The sequence below is a fragment of the Scyliorhinus torazame genome, chromosome 1 (assembly GCF_047496885.1).
Source record: "Scyliorhinus torazame isolate Kashiwa2021f chromosome 1, sScyTor2.1, whole genome shotgun sequence".
Taxonomy (NCBI): domain Eukaryota; kingdom Metazoa; phylum Chordata; class Chondrichthyes; order Carcharhiniformes; family Scyliorhinidae; genus Scyliorhinus; species Scyliorhinus torazame.
In genome coordinates this window covers 420,259,005-420,276,731 of record NC_092707.1, presented here as the reverse complement: position 1 = coordinate 420,276,731, position 17,727 = coordinate 420,259,005, and the positions used below count along the sequence as shown (strand labels likewise).

The window sequence follows — 17,727 nt, the reverse complement described above, 5'->3', positions numbered from 1 at the left end:
TGGAACTCGCCACCGGGAGCGAGCCGGGATCCGGAATTCGCTATCAGGAGCGAGCAGGGATCTGGAATTCGCCATCAGGAGCGAGGTGGGATCCGGAACTCGCCAATGGGAGCGAGCTGGGATTTGGAACTCGCCCCCGGGAGCGAGTCGGGATCCGGAATTCGCTATCAGGAGCGAGCAGGGATCCGGAATTCGCTATCAGGAGCGAGCAGGGATCCGGAATTCGCCATCAGGAGCGAGGTGGGATCCGGAACTCACCATCGGGAGCGAGCTGGGATCAGGAACTCGCCTATGGGAGCGAGCTGGGATTCGGAACTCACTATCGGGAGCGAGCAGGGATCAGGAACTCCCCATCGGGAGCGAGCAGGGATCTGGAACTCGGCATCGGGAGCGAGCCGGGATCTGGAACTCGCCATCGGGAGCGAGTCGGGATCCGGAACTCGCCAATGGGAGCGAGCTGGGATTTGGAACTCGCCCCCGAGAGCGAGTCGGGATCCGGAATTCGCCATCAGGAGCGAGCTGGGATTCGGAACTCACCATCAGGAGCGAGCTGGGATCAGGAACTCGCCTATGGGAGCGAGCTGGGATTTAAAACTCCCCATCGGGAGCGAGCTGGGATCCGGAACTCACCATCGGGAGCGAACTGGGATTTGGAACTCGCCACCGGGAGCGAGCCGGGATCCGGAATTCGCTATCAGGAGCGAGCAGGGATCTGGAATTCGCCATCAGGAGCGAGGTGGGATCCGGAACTCGCCAATGGGAGCGAGCTGGGATTTGGAACTCGCCCCCGGGAGCGAGTCGGGATCCGGAATTCGCTATCAGGAGCGAGCAGGGATCCGGAATTCGCCATCAGGAGCGAGGTGGGATCCGGAACTCACCATCGGGAGCGAGCTGGGATCAGGAACTCGCCTATGGGAGCGAGCTGGGATTCGGAACTCACTATCGGGAGCGAGCAGGGATCAGGAACTCCCCATCGGGAGCGAGCAGGGATCCGGAACTCGGCATCGGGAGCGAGCCGGGATCCGGAACTCGCCATCGGGAGCGAGTCGGGATCCGGAACTCGCCATCAGGAGCGAGCAGGGATCCGGAATTCGCCATCAGGAGCGAGCTGGGATCCGGAACTCACCATCAGGAGCGAGCTGGGATCAGGAACTCGCCTATGGGAGCGAGCTGGGATCCAAAACTCGCCATCGGGAGCGAGCAGGGATCAGGAACTCAACATCGGGAGCAAGCTGTGATCAGGAACTCACCATCGGGAGCGAGCTGGGATCTGGAACTCCCCATCGGGAGCGAGCTGGGATCCGGAACTCACCATCGGGAGCGAACTGGGATTTGGAACTCGCCACCGGGAGCGAGCCGGGATCCGGAATTCGCTATCAGGAGCGAGCAGGGATCTGGAATTCGCCATCAGGAGCGAGGTGGGATCCGGAACTCGCCAATGGGAGCGAGCTGGGATTTGGAACTCGCCCCCGGGAGCGAGTCGGGATCCGGAATTCGCTATCAGGAGCGAGCAGGGATCCGGAATTCGCTATCAGGAGCGAGCAGGGATCCGGAATTCGCCATCAGGAGCGAGGTGGGATCCGGAACTCACCATCGGGAGCGAGCTGGGATCAGGAACTCGCCTATGGGAGCGAGCTGGGATTCGGAACTCACTATCGGGAGCGAGCAGGGATCAGGAACTCCCCATCGGGAGCGAGCAGGGATCTGGAACTCGGCATCGGGAGCGAGCCGGGATCTGGAACTCGCCATCGGGAGCGAGTCGGGATCCGGAACTCGCCAATGGGAGCGAGCTGGGATTTGGAACTCGCCCCCGAGAGCGAGTCGGGATCCGGAATTCGCCATCAGGAGCGAGCTGGGATTCGGAACTCACCATCAGGAGCGAGCTGGGATCAGGAACTCGCCTATGGGAGCGAGCTGGGATTTAAAACTCCCCATCGGGAGCGAGCTGGGATCCGGAACTCACCATCGGGAGCGAACTGGGATTTGGAACTCGCCACTGGGAGCGAGCCGGGATCCGGAATTCGCTATCAGGAGCGAGCAGGGATCCGGAATTCGCCATCAGGAGCGAGGTGGGATCCGGAACTCACCATCGGGAGCGAGCTGGGAGCAGGAACCCGCCTATGGGAGCGAGCAGGGATCCGGAACTCGCCATCGGGAGCTAGCTGTGATCAGGAACTCGCCATCGGGAGCGAGCTGGGATCAGGAACTCCCCATCGGGAACGAGCCGGGGTCATGAACTCGCCTATGGGAGTGAGCGGGGATTCGGAACTCCCCATCGGGAGCGAGCGGGGATCCGGAACTCCCCATCGGGAACGAGCCGGGGTCATGAACTCGCCTATGGGAGTGAGCGGGGATTCGGAACTCGCCATCGGGAGTGAGCCGGGATCCGGAACTCACCATCGGGAGCGAGCTGGGATTCGGAACTCACCATCCGGAGTGAGCTGGGATCCGGAACTCACCATCGGGAGCGAGCTGGGATCCGGACCACGTCATCGGGAGCGAGCAGGGATCAGGAACTCCCCATCGGGAACGAGCGGGGACCAGGAACTCCCCATCGGGAGCGAGCTGGGATCAGGAACTCCCCATCGGGAGCGAGCTGGGATCAGGAACTCGCCATCGGGAGCGAGCTGGGATCAGGAACTCGCCATCGGGAGCGAGCTGGGATCAGGAACCCACCATCGGGAGCGAGCTGGGATCAGGAACTCGCCTATGGGAGCGAGCTGGGATCCGGAACTCCCCATCGGGAGCGAGCTGGGATCAGGAACTCGCCATCGGGAGCGAGCTGGGATCAGGAACTCCCCATCGGGAGCGAGCTGGGATCAGGAACTCGCCATCGGGAGCGAGCTGGGATCCGGAACTCACCATCGGGAGCGAGCTGGGATCAGGAACCCACCATCGGGAGCGAGCTGGGATCAGGAACTCGCCATCGGGAGTGAGCAGGGATCAGGAACTCAACATCGGGAGCGAGCTGGGATCCGGAACTCGCCTATGGGAGCGAGCTGGGATCCGGAACTCCCCATCGGGAGCGAGCTGGGATCAGGAACTCGCCATCGGGAGCGAGCTGGGATCAGGAACTCACCATCGGGAGCGAGCTGGGATCCGGAACTCACCATCGGGAGCGAGCTGGGATCAGGAACTCCCCATCGGGAGCGAGCAGGAATCAGGAACTCGCCTATGGGAGCGAGCTGGGATCAGGAACTCGCCATCGGGAGCGAGCTGGGATCAGGAACCCACCATCGGGAGCGAGCTGGGATCAGGAACTCGCCTATGGGAGCGAGCTGGGATCCGGAACACCCCATCGGGAGCGAGCTGGGATCAGGAACTCGCCATCGGGAGCGAGCTGGGATCAGGAACTCCCCATCGGGAGCGAGCTGGGACCAGGAACTCGCCATCGGGAGCGAGCTGGGATCCGGAACTCACCATCGGGAGCGAGCTGGGATCAGGAACCCACCATCGGGAGCGAGCTGGGATCAGGAACTCGCCATCGGGAGTGAGCAGGGATCAGGAACTCGCCATCGGGAGCGAGCTGGGATCAGGAACTCGCCTATGGGAGCGAGCTGGGATCCGGAACTCCCCATCGGGAGCGAGCTGGGATCAGGAACTCGCCATCGGGAGCGAGCTGGGATCAGGAACTCGCCATCGGGAGTGAGCAGGGATCAGGAACTCGCCATCGGGAGTGAGCAGGGATCAGGAACTCGCCATCGGGAGCGAGCTGGGATCAGGAACTCGCCATCGGGAGCGAGCTGGGATCAGGAACTCGCCATCGGGAGTGAGCAGGGATCAGGAACTCGCCATCGGGAGTGAGCAGGGATCAGGAACTCGCCATCGGGAGCGAGCAGGGATCAGGAACTCAACATCGGGAGCGAGCTGGGATCCGGAACTCGCCTATGGGAGCGAGCTGGGATCCGGAACTCCCCATCGGGAGCGAGCTGGGATCAGGAACTCGCCATCGGGAGCGAGCTGGGATCCGGAACTCACCATCGGGAGCGAGCAGGGATCAGGAACTCGCCTATGGGAGCGAGCTGGGATCAGGAACTCGGCATCGGGAGCGAGCTGGGATCCGGAACTCGGCATCGGGAGCGAGCTGGGATCAGGAACTCGCCATCGGGAGCGAGCTGGGATCAGGAACTACCCATCGGGAGCGAGCTGGTATCAGGAACTCGCCTATGGGAGCGAGCTGGGATCCGGAACTCGGCATCGGGAGCGAGCTGGGATCAGGAACACGCCATCGGGAGCGAGCTGGGATCAGGAACTCGCCATCGGGAGCGAGCTGGGATCAGGAACTCGGCATCGGGAGCGAGCTGGGATCAGGAACACGCCATCGGGAGCGAGCTGGGATCAGGAACTCCCCATCGGGAGCGAGCTGGGATCAGGAACTCGCCATCGGGAGCGAGCTGGGATCCGGGACTCACCATCGGGAGCGAGCTGGGATTCGGAACTCACCATCCGGAGTGAGCTGGGATCCGGAACTCCCCATCGGGAGCGAGCTGGGATCCGGGACTCACCATCGGGAGCGAGCGGGGATCAGGAACTCACCGTCGGGAGCGAGCTGGGATCAGGAACTCGCCATCGGGAGCGAGCTGGGATCAGGAACACGCCATCGGGAGCGAGCTGGGATCAGGAACTCACCATCGGGAGCGAGCTGGGATCCGGAACTCACCATCGGGAGCGAGCTGGGATCAGGAACACGCCATCGGGAGCGAGCTGGGATCAGGAACTCACCATCGGGAGCGAGCTGGGATCAGGAACTCGCCATCGGGAGCGAGCAGGGATCAGGAACACGCCATCGGGAGCGAGCTGGGATCAGGAACTCACCATCGGGAGCGAGCTGGGATCAGGAACACGCCATCGGGAGCGAGCTGGGATCCGGGACTCACCATCGGGAGCGAGCTGGGATCAGGAACTCCCCATCGGGAGCGAGCTGGGATCCGGGACTCACCATCGGGAGCGAGCTGGGATTCGGAACTCACCATCCGGAGTGAGCTGGCATCAGGAACTCCCCATCGGGAGCGAGCTGGGATTCGGAACTCACCATCCGGAGTGAGCTGGCATCAGGAACTCCCCATCGGGAGCGAGCTGGGATCCGGGACTCACCATCGGGAGCGAGCTGGGATTCGGAACTCACCATCCGGAGTGAGCTGGCATCAGGAACTCCCCATCGGGAGCGAGCTGGGATCCGGAACTCCCCATCGGGAGCGAGCTGGGATCCGGAACTCACCGTCGGGAGCGAGCGGGGATCAGGAACTCAACATCGGGAGCGAGCTGGGATCAGGAACTCACCATCGGGAGCGAGCTGGGATCAGGAACTCCCCATCGGGAGCGAGCTGGGATCTGGAACTCCCCATCGGGAGTGAGCTGGGATCAGGAACCCACCATCGGGAGCGAGCTGGGATCAGGAACTCACCATCGGGAGCGAGCTGGGATCCGGAACTCACTATCGGGAGCGAGCTGGGATCAGGAACTCCCCATCGGGAGCGAGCTGGGATCCGGAACTCACCATCGGGAGCGAGCGGGGATCAGGAACTCGCCTATGGGAGCGAGCTGGGATCAGGAACTCACCATCGGGAGCGAGCTGGGATCAGGAACTCGCCATCGGGAGCGAGCTGGGATCAGGAACTCCCCATCGGGAGCGAGCTGGGATCAGGAACACGCCATCGGGAGCGAGCTGGGATCAGGAACTCGCCTATGGGAGCGAGCTGGGATCAGGAACTCACCATCGGGAGCAAGCTGGGATCAGGAACTCACCATCGGGAGCGAACTGGGATCAGGAACTCGCCATCGGGAGCGAGCTGGGATCAGGAACTCCCCATCGGGAGCGAGCTGGGATCAGGAACACGCCATCGGGAGCGAGCTGGGATCAGAAACTCGCCATCGGGAGCGAGCTGGGATCAGGAACTCACCATCGGGAGCGAGCTGGGATCAGGAACTCCCCATCGGGAGCGAGCTGGGATCCGGGACTCACCATCGGGAGCGAGCTGGGATTCGGAACTCACCATCCGGAGTGAGCTGGCATCAGGAACTCCCCATCGGGAGCGAGCTGGGATCCGGAACACGCCATCGGGAGCGAGCTGGGATCCGGAACTCACCGTCGGGAGCGAGCGGGGATCAGGAACTCAACATCGGGAGCGAGCTGGGATCAGGAACTCACCATCGGGAGCGAGCTGGGATCAGGAACTCCCCATCGGGAGCGAGCTGGGATCCGGGACTCACCATCGGGAGCGAGCTGGGATTCGGAACTCACCATCCGGAGTGAGCTGGCATCAGGAACTCCCCATCGGGAGCGAGCTGGGATCCGGGACTCACCATCGGGAGCGAGCTGGGATTCGGAACTCACCATCCGGAGTGAGCTGGCATCAGGAACTCCCCATCGGGAGCGAGCTGGGATCCGGAACTCCCCATCGGGAGCGAGCTGGGATCCGGAACTCACCGTCGGGAGCGAGCGGGGATCAGGAACTCAACATCGGGAGCGAGCTGGGATCAGGAACTCACCATCGGGAGCGAGCTGGGATCAGGAACTCCCCATCGGGAGCGAGCTGGGATCTGGAACTCCCCATCGGGAGTGAGCTGGGATCAGGAACCCACCATCGGGAGCGAGCTGGGATCAGGAACACGCCATCGGGAGCGAGCTGGGATCAGGAACTCGCCTATGGGAGCGAGCTGGGATCAGGAACTCACCATCGGGAGCAAGCTGGGATCAGGAACTCACCATCGGGAGCGAACTGGGATCAGGAACTCGCCATCGGGAGCGAGCTGGGATCAGGAACTCCCCATCGGGAGCGAGCTGGGATCAGGAACACGCCATCGGGAGCGAGCTGGGATCAGAAACTCGCCATCGGGAGCAAGCTGGGATCAGGAACTCACCATCGGGAGCGAGCTGGGATCAGGAACTCCCCATCGGGAGCGAGCTGGGATCCGGGACTCACCATCGGGAGCGAGCTGGGATTCGGAACTCACCATCCGGAGTGAGCTGGCATCAGGAACTCCCCATCGGGAGCGAGCTGGGATCCGGAACTCGCCATCGGGAGCGAGCTGGGATCCGGAACTCACCGTCGGGAGCGAGCGGGGATCAGGAACTCAACATCGGGAGCGAGCTGGGATCAGGAACTCACCATCGGGAGCGAGCTGGGATCAGGAACTCCCCATCGGGAGCGAGCTGGGATCCGGGACTCACCATCAGGAGCGAGCTGGGATTCGGAACTCACCATCCGGAGTGAGCTGGCATCAGGAACTCCCCATCGGGAGCGAGCTGGGATCCGGGACTCACCATCGGGAGCGAGCTGGGATTCGGAACTCACCATCCGGAGTGAGCTGGCATCAGGAACTCCCCATCGGGAGCGAGCTGGGATCCGGAACTCCCCATCGGGAGCGAGCTGGGATCCGGAACTCACCGTCGGGAGCGAGCGGGGATCAGGAACTCAACATCGGGAGCGAGCTGGGATCAGGAACTCACCATCGGGAGCGAGCTGGGATCAGGAACTCCCCATCGGGAGCGAGCTGGGATCTGGAACTCCCCATCGGGAGTGAGCTGGGATCAGGAACCCACCATCGGGAGCGAGCTGGGATCAGGAACTCACCATCGGGAGCGAGCTGGGATCCGGAACTCACTATCGGGAGCGAGCTGGGATCAGGAACTCCCCATCGGGAGCGAGCTGGGATCCGGAACTCACCATCGGGAGCGAGCGGGGATCAGGAACTCGCCTATGGGAGCGAGCTGGGATCAGGAACTCACCATCGGGAGCGAGCTGGGATCAGGAACTCGCCATCGGGAGCGAGCTGGGATCAGGAACTCCCCATCGGGAGCGAGCTGGGATCAGGAACACGCCATCGGGAGCGAGCTGGGATCAGGAACTCGCCTATGGGAGCGAGCTGGGATCAGGAACTCACCATCGGGAGCAAGCTGGGATCAGGAACTCACCATCGGGAGCGAACTGGGATCAGGAACTCGCCATCGGGAGCGAGCTGGGATCAGGAACTCCCCATCGGGAGCGAGCTGGGATCAGGAACACGCCATCGGGAGCGAGCTGGGATCAGAAACTCGCCATCGGGAGCGAGCTGGGATCAGGAACTCACCATCGGGAGCGAGCTGGGATCAGGAACTCACCATCGGGAGCAAGCTGGGATTCGGAACTCGCCATCGGGAGTGAGCTGGGATCAGGAACTCCCCATCGGGAGCGAGCTGGGATCCAGAACTCCCCATCAGGAGCGAGCTGGGATCAGGAACTCGCCTATGGGAGCGATCTGGGATTCGGAATTCGCCATCGGGAGCGAGCCGGGATCAGGAACTCAACATCGGGAGTGAGCTGGGATCAGGAACTCCCCATCGGGAGCGAGCTGGGATCAGGAACTCGCCTATGGGAGCGATCTGGGATTCGGAATTCGCCATCGGGAGCGAGCTGGGATCAGGAACTCACCATCAGGAGCGAGCTGGGATCCGGAACTCCCCATCGGGAGCGAGCTGTGATCAGGAACTCCCCATCGGGAGCGAGCTGGGATCCGGAACTCCCCATCGGGAGCGAGCTGGGATCAGGAACTCGCCTATGGGAGCGAGCTGGGATCCGGAACTCGTCATCGGGAGCGAGCAGGGATCAGTAACTCGCCCATGGGAGCGAGCTGGGATCAGGAACTCCCCATCGGGAGCGAGCTGGGATCCGGAACTCCCCATCGGGAGTGAGCTGGGATCAGGAACTCGCCTATGGGAGCGATCTGGGATTCGGAACTCGCCATCGGGAGCGATCTGGGATTCGGAACTCGCCATCGGGAGCGAGCCGGGATCAGGAACTCATCATCGGGAGCGAGCTGGGATCCGGAACTCCCCATCGGGAGCGAGTTGGGATCCGGAACTCCCCATCGGGAGCGAGCTGGGATCCGGAACTCCCCATCGGGAGCGAGCTGGGATCAGGAACCCACCATCGGGAGCGAGCTGGGATCAGGAACTCACCATCGGGAGCGAGCTGGGATCAGGAACCCGCCTATGGGAGCGGGCGGGGATCAGGAACTCGCCTATGGGAGCAAGCCACTATCCAAACTCGTCATCGGGAATGACTCGGGCGAGCCGGGATCAGGAACTCAGCATCGGGAGCGAGCTGGGATCCGGAACTCCCCATCGGGAGCGAGCTGGGATCCGGAACTCCCCATCGGGAGCGAGCTGGGATCCGGAACTCCCCATCGGGAGCGAGCTGGGATCAGGAACCCACCATCGGGAGCGAGCTGGGATCAGGAACTCACCATCGGGAGCGAGCTGGGATCAGGAACCCGCCTATGGGAGCGTGCGGGGATCAGGAACTCGCCTATGGGAGCAAGCCACTATCCAAACTCGACATCGGGAATGACTTGGGATCCGGAACTCGCCTATGGGAGCGTGCTGGGATCCGGAACTCACCATCGGGAGCGAGCTGGGATCAGGAACTCGCCTATGGGTGCGAGCTGGGATCAGGAACTCGCCATCGGGAGCGAGCTGGGATCAGGAACTCGCCATCAGGAGCGAGCTGGGATCAGGAACCCGCCTATGGGAGCGAGCAGGGATTCGGAACTCACCATCGGGAGCGAGCCGGGATCCGGAACTCACCATCGGGAGCGAGCTGGGATCAGGAACTCGCCATCGGGAGTGAGCTGGGATCCAGAACTCACCATCGGGTGCGAGCAGGGATCAGGAACTCACCTATGGGAGCGAGCTGGGATCGGAAACTCCCCAACGGGAGCGAGCTGGGATCCAGAACTCACCATCGGGTGCGAGCAGGGATCAGGAACTCGCCTATGGGAGCGAGGTGGGATCGGGAACTCGCCTATGGGAGCGAGCCACTATCCAAAATCGTCATCGGGAATGACCCGGGATCCGGAACTCGCCTATGGGATCGTGCTGGGATCCGGAACTCACCATCGGGAGCGAGCTGGGATCAGGAACTCGCCTATGGGAGCGAGCTGGAATCTGGAACTCCCCATCGGGAGCGAGCTGGGATCCGGAACTCCCCATTAGGAGTGAGCTGGGATCAGGAACTTGCCTATGGGAGCGATCTGGGATTCGGAACTCGCCATCGGGAGCGAGCCAGGATCAGGAACTCAACATCGGGAGCGAGCTGTGATCAGGAACTCACCATCGGGAGCGAGCTGGGATCAGGAACTCGCCATCGGGAGCAAGCTGGGATCGGGAACTCCCCATCGGGAGCGAGCTGGGATCAGGAACCCACCATCGGGAGCGAGCTGTGATCAGGAACTCACCATCGGGAGCGAGCTGGGATCAGGAACTCGCCTATGGGAGCGATCTGGGATTCGGAACTCGCCATCGGGAGCGATCTGGGATTCGGAACTCGCCATCGGGAGCGAGCCGGGATCAGGAACTCATCATCGGGAGCGAGCTGGGATCCGGAACTCCCCATCGGGAGCGAGTTGGGATCCGGAACTCCCCATCGGGAGCGAGCTGGGATCCGGAACTCCCCATCGGGAGCGAGCTGGGATCAGGAACCCACCATCGGGAGCGAGCTGGGATCAGGAACTCACCATCGGGAGCGAGCTGGGATCAGGAACCCGCCTATGGGAGCGGGCAGGGATCAGGAACTCGCCTATGGGAGCAAGCCACTTTCCAAACTCGTCATCGGGAATGACTCGGGCGAGCCGGGATCAGGAACTCAGCATCGGGAGCGAGCTGGGATCCGGAACTCCCCATCGGGAGCGAGCTGGGATTCGGAACTCGCCATCGGGAGCGAGCCGGGATCAGGAACTCATCATCGGGAGCGAGCTGGGATCCGGAACTCCCCATCGGGAGCGAGTTGGGATCCGGAACTCCCCATCGGGAGCGAGCTGGGATCCGGAACTCCCCATCGGGGGCGAGCTGGGATCAGGAACCCACCATCGGGAGCGAGCTGGGATCAGGAACTCACCATCGGGAGCGAGCTGGGATCAGGAACCCGCCTATGGGAGCGGGCGGGGATCAGGAACTCGCCTATGGGAGCAAGCCACTATCCAAACTCGTCATCGGGAATGACTCGGGCGAGCCGGGATCAGGAACTCAGCATCGGGAGCGAGCTCGGATCCGGAACTCCCCATCGGGAGCGAGCTGGGATCCGGAACTCCCCATCGGGAGCGAGCTGGGATCCGGAACTCCCCATCGGGAGCGAGCTGGGATCAGGAACCCACCATCGGGAGCGAGCTGGGATCAGGAACTCACCATCGGGAGCGAGCTGGGATCAGGAACCCGCCTATGGGAGCGGGCGGGGATCAGGAACTCGCCTATGGGAGCAAGCCACTATCCAAACACGTCATCGGGAATGACTTGGGATCCGGAACTCGCCTATGGGAGCGTGTTGGGATCCGGAACTCACCATCGGGAGCGAGCTGGGATCAGGAACTCGCCTATGGGTGCGAGCTGGGATCAGGAACTCGCCATCGGGAGCGAGCTGGGATCAGGAACTCGCCATCAGGAGCGAGCTGGGATCAGGAACCCGCCTATGGGAGCGAGCAGGGATTCGGAACTCACCATCGGGAGCGAGCCGGGATCCGGAACTCACCATCGGGAGCGAGCTGGGATCAGGAACTCGCCATCGGGAGTGAGCTGGGATCCAGAACTCACCATCGGGTGCGAGCAGGGATCAGGAACTCGCCTATGGGAACGAGCTGGGATCGGAAACTCCCCAACGGGAGCGAGCTGGGATCCAGAACTCACCATCGGGTGCGAGCAGGGATCAGGAACTCGCCTATGGGAGCGAGGTGGGATCGGGAACTCGCCTATGGGAGCGAGCCTCTATCCAAACTCGTCATCGGGAATGACCCGGGATCCGGAACTCGCCTATGGGATCGTGCTGGGATCCGGAACTCACCATTGGGAGCGAGCTGGGATCAGGAACTCGCCTATGGGTGGGAGCTGGGATCCGGAACTCGTCATCGGGAGCGAGCAGGGATCAGGAACTCGCCTATGGGAGCGAGCTGGAATCAGGAACTCCCCATCGGGAGCGAGCTGGGATCCGGAACTCCCCATTAGGAGCGAGCTGGGATCAGGAACTTGCCTATGGGAGCGATCTGGGATTCGGAACTCGCCATCGGGAGCGAGCCAGGATCAGGAACTCAACATCGGGAGCGAGCTGTGATCAGGAACTCACCATCGGGAGCGAGCTGGGATCAGGAACTCGCCATCGGGAGCAAGCTGGGATCGGGAACTCCCCATCGGGAGCGAGCTGGGATCAGGAACCCACCATCGGGAGCGAGCTGTGATCAGGAACTCACCATCGGGAGCGAGCTGGGATCAGGAGCCCGCCTATGGGAGCGAGCTGGGATCCGGAACTCGTCATCGGGAGTGAGCAGGGATCAGGAACTCAACATCGGGAGCGAGCTGGGATCAGGAACTCCCCATCGGGAGCGAGCTGGGATCCGGAACTCCCCATCGGGAGCGAGCTGGGATCAGGAACTCACCATCGGGAGCGAGCTGGGATCTGGAACTCACCATCGGGAGCGAGCTGGGATCAGGAACTCGCCATCGGGAGCGAGCTGGGATCAGGAACTCCCCATCGGGAGCGAGCTGGGATCAGGAACTCGCCTATGGGGGCGAGCTGGGATTCGGAACTCGCCATCGGGAGCGAGCTGGGATCAGGAACTCACCATCGGGAACGAGCTGGGATCAGGAACCCGCCTATGGGAGCGAGCAGGGATTCGGAACTCACCATCGGGAGCGAGCCGGGATCCGGAACTCACCATCGGGAGCGAGCCGGGATCAGGAACTCGCCATCGGGAGTGAGCTGGGATCCAGAACACACCATCAGGTGCGAGCAGGGATCAGGAACTCGCCTACGGGAGCGAGCTGGGATCCGGAACTCACCATCGGGAGCGAGCTGGGATCAGGAACTCCCCATCAGGAGCGAGCTGGGAAACAGAACTCACCATCGGGCGCGAGCAGGGATCAGGAACTCGCCTATGGGAGCGAGCTGGGATCAGGAACTCGCCATCGGGAGCGAGCTGGGATCCGGAATTCACCATCAGGAGCGAGCTGGGATCAGGAACTCACCATCAGGAGCGGGCGGGGATCAGGAACTCGCCTATGGGAGCGAGCCGGGGTCCGGAACTCACCATCGGGAGCGAGCTGGGATCAGGAACTCACCATCAGGAGCGAGCTGGGATCCAGAACTCACCATCGGGTGCGAGCAGGGATCAGGAACTCGCCTATGGGAGCGAGCTGGGATCAGGAACTGGCCTATGGGAGCGAGCTGGGATCCGGAATTCACCATCAGGAGCGAGCTGGGATCAGGAACTCACCATCAGGAGCGAACTGGGATCCAGAACTCACCATCAGGAGCGAGCAGGGATCAGGAACTCGCCTATGGGAGCGAGCTGGGATCAGGAACTCACCATCAGGAGCGAGCTGGGATCAGGAACTCACCATCAGGAGCGAACTGGGATCCAGAACTCACCATCAGGAGCACGCCGGGTGAATTGCAACCCGGTGCGCCAAATCAGCGTTTGAAAATCTAGCCCGTGGTTTCCATCCATAAGTGAGCCACACTGCCACTCCTCGTGATAATCGTAAATTGGTTTTCAGTGTAACTCTGGACACGTTAGGGATTGTTTAGCAAACGTTGTCCAATTGGGGAATTACATCTAATGTTGGATTGATCACGCTAAATTGCCCCTTAATTGGAAAAAATTAATTGGGTCCTCAAAATTTATATGAAAAAAAGGAAAGATTCCAATTAAGGGGCAATTTAGCGTGGTCAATCCAACTACCCTGCACATCTTTGGGTTGTGGGAGTGAGACCCACGCAGCCATGGGGAGAATGTGCAAACTCCCCACTAACAGTGACCCGGGGCCAAGATCGAACCCAGGTCCTCGGCTCCCTGAGGCAGCAGTGCTAACCACTGTGCCCAATTTTAGCAGCAAGCTCGCACAGTGAATAATCGGCAAGGTTGCCAATAAAGACAATCTTATAATGTTTGGAACTGTAAGAATCCCAATGAAGGTAGACTTGTGGCAGATGATAGCTGAGATCCATTGGCAGATTATTCAACGAGCCACTTGGAGTGCAGGATGGAGCCTGCTAAGGAACCGCAGATCGTATTAAACAGCATGTCCCTGCAGCTCTCCACAACAGCAATGTACTTACCTCACCCAACAAGCCCATGCTCGCACAAACCAAAACCTATGACAAATAATAGATGCAATTCTGCTACTGCTTAACAAACTTGATTGTCTGAAAGAATACACTGAAAACCACTTTAAGATTATAAGTAAGAGTCACTGTGTGGGTCACTTCTGCGTACGAGAAACTATATCCATTCACATTCCCTGTCCTTATTCAACAAAAACTCCCAAGACAGCACCTCGTCAGGTCATTCCCCATGACAATGTCTTCTTCAATCACAGCCAACATGCCGAGTTTGAATTTGAACAAAAGCTTGGCAGTTAATTGTTCCCTGGTGCATTCTTCATGACAACGCTCTATCAATCAGCACCCACTTGCTAACCAATCAGCACTCTTTTCTCATGCTGTATAAATTATTGTTCTGTTTAATCTGGAACTCTTATGAAATGTTCTGATCAGTGTAAAACAAAAAGCTTTAATAGCTGTTTAGATTTTGTTTTAGGAATGCTCCAATTCTTTATTACCAAATGACTATGATGTGGGGTGGCACACTGGCACAGTGGCTAGCACTGCTGCCTCACAGCTCCAGGGACCCGGGTTCGATTCCCGCCTCGGGTGACTCTGCACGTTCTCCCCGCGTCTGGGTGGGTTTCCTCCGGGTGCTCCGGTTTCCCCCCACAGTCCAAAGATGTGCAGATTCAGTGGATTGGCCGTGATAAATTGCCCCTGAGTGTCCAAAGGTTAGGTTGAGTTACCAGGATAGGGTGAGGCATTGGGCCTGGATAAGGTGCTCTTTCGGAGGGTCGGTGTGGGGTCGATGAGCTGAATGGCCTCCTGCACTGTAGGATTCCATTCTACATTCTAACTGAATTTAAGGTCCACCAGCTGCCTTGTGGGATTCAGTCCTGTGTCCTCAGAACACAATCCCGGGCCCCTGGGTTGCTAGCCTGGTGATATTACACCACTATCGCCCTGGGAGTTACCAGTGATCACAAACTGAACTGGACAGATAAATACTGTCATTGCAAGACCAGGTTAAAGGTGAATAACTCACCTCCTGACCTCCCAAAGGCTGTCCACCATCTACAAGGCACAAGTCAGGAGTGTGATGGAATACTCTCCCCCTGCCTGGGTGTGTGCGGCTCCAACAACACTCGAGAAGCTCAACACCATCCAGGACAAAGCAGCCCCACTTGATTGGCACCCCTTCCACCACCTTCAACATTCACTCCCTGCACCAACACAGTGGCAGCCGTGTGTATAATTTATAAGATGCACTGCAGCAACTCACCAAGGCTCCTTAAACTGCACCTGGCCACGACCACCGCCATCAAGAAGGACAAGAGCAGCAGACACCGGGGAGCCCCACCAGCTGGAGGTTCCCCTCCAAGTCACTCACAATCCTGACTGGGAAATGTATCGCCGTTCCTTCACTGTCGCTGGGTCAAAGTCCAGGAACTCCCTCCCTAACAGAACAGTGAGTGCACCTACATCTCAGGGACTGAGGCAGTTCAAGAAAATGGTTTACCACCAGCCTCTCAAGGGCAATTAGGGATGGACAACACATGTTGGTCTAGCCAGCAACACACACATCCCATGAATGATTTTTTTTAAATCAGTGAATCCCAATATTCTCATCAATTTCCCAGCAAACATGGTGTTAATTTAACTCAAGACCATAAGACATGGGAGCAGAATTAGGCCACTCGGCCCATCGAGTCTGCTCCGCCATTCGTCATGGCTGATATTTTCTCATCCCAATATTGATCAGGTGATCATGGCCTAATTTACAATAAATTTCAGACCAATGCATCTTTGTCTGTAAACTTTAAAAGGAATTCAGGAAGAGAGAGGCAGCGAGGTTCAGATACATAACTTAGAAGTTAAGTTGATAAAATTATTAAGAAAACAAATGCAATCCACTACTTCAGAAATGAAGAGTACAGAATTCAAAAGTAAAATGTGTGGCTGTTGATCGGAATATTGTTTCCAGTTTTAGCTCCCTGATTTCGCGAAGCATGCCAAAGCTGTGTCAACCATGGCCCAATGGCCCTCACTCTTGTCCAAAGTCAGTGGGCTGTAGTTTCAGGCCCCCTCAAGAAGCCAGTCCAAGCTGACACTCCTGGTGCCAGCTCTGTCACGAGGGCCAGTTTTTCGGTGAAAATTTTAATTCAGGTCCCGCTGTCCTCTCGGATTTACTGAATAAACTCCATGGCCACGAGCTCCCCCCAGTGTCTCGGCCTCAGCAATATGGTTAAAGCAGATTGCCTGATCAATACCGCCCTGCTGTTGGTGGAATCTTGCTTTGCACAAATTGGCTGCTGCATTTGCTACATTGCACCAGTAACCATAGTTCAAAATATTTAGTTGGTAATTAAACGCTTTGGGGTGTCTCTCATGGAGAGAGTGTACAGTTGAGGTTCACAAAATCATCAGCAATCAGAGGTGTTCATTATGAAAAGTTGCGGTATTGAGGAGATTTGATTGGTTTCAACATTCTGAGGAGGTTTCATAAAATAAATAGGGGCATCCAGACTGTCCGGGTGTGGGGGGCTGCTGTGCTGTGTAATCCCGAGGGAATCTCACTATTGGGCCACTATGTTGCGAGGTAGGCGCAGTGAAATCACACACTTGAGTGATTGGAATGCACTTAGTGCTTGGAATGCACTTACCTCTCTTTGATGTGGTCAAGGTTTACAAACATTGGGGTTTCACTACTTGGGCCACTTAAGCGTGAAAGGATATAAATGGATCAACGCTGCAGATGTTTTTTACAAGCTGTCAATCACACTTCGCTACTGAAAGCTATGAAGGTTTGCGGATCTGCGGGAACCCGACACAGGTCCAGCTGCTCTCCTTCGGGGAATGGACACCTGGGGCTGCAGGGCGGAGTATTACACCTCTAATGCTTCCCACTGACCCTGTCTGGGCTGCTCCCTAACTACCAGACAGGGGTTCCTTTTCTGGGGGAGCAGGGGGGTCTGTATGTTGGGGGTCTGCAGAGGCAGGGATCCCTGTGGGGTTGGGAGAGTCACGGGAAACCGGAGCATCGGGCACCGGGCCCGCTATATGTATGTAAATGGATCATTAAACCCCATTTGCATTGATTTACACCCCTCTGCCGGCACGCATCCTGGACATCGCTCACGCCAACAGCAGGGGATCGGAGCCGATCCCGATTTTCCCCAATGCCTGATTCTCAGTCCCATCGGGGAAATGCATTCCGGGCCTCCCGGGATGGGGAATGTGTGTCTTTGATGAGTTGGAGGAAGGTTTCGATTTCCCAGTTCTGTCCCCTCGCCCACCCCATCTCCTTCTTCACATCGACTCAGCCCAAACACTCGCGTTTTTCTGTACAAAATCCACCACTTCTTATAGATCAAATGGTCTCCGTGTTCACTGCCCCGCGTCCTCGGAGGGGAAAAGGTGAATTGCTGCTTTGTGATTTATAAATTGCTATATTGTGTCTCGACAAAGTTGGAAAAGTGCAAGGCGTGGGACACACTGCTCACTGACACTGCGAACTACTCCTTGTTCTCATGGGGGGTGGGGGGTGGGGTCACCATACTTCACACAGCATTAGAGTAAGTCAGCAACTCTCCATGTCCGGAACTGCAAGAACAAACCATGGTCAGCATTCCCAGGAATGCCACAATGGGCTGGTTTA

The 17,727-nt window shown here is 59.2% G+C and overlaps 1 protein-coding gene across 1 annotated transcript in view; it reads left to right on the top strand.

The window, feature by feature from the left end:
- Positions 1 to 17,727, top strand: part of LOC140428672 (adenylate cyclase type 8-like) — a 377,241-nt gene that overhangs the window by 337,798 nt on the left and 21,716 nt on the right. The gene's annotated exons all lie outside the window — the stretch shown is intronic.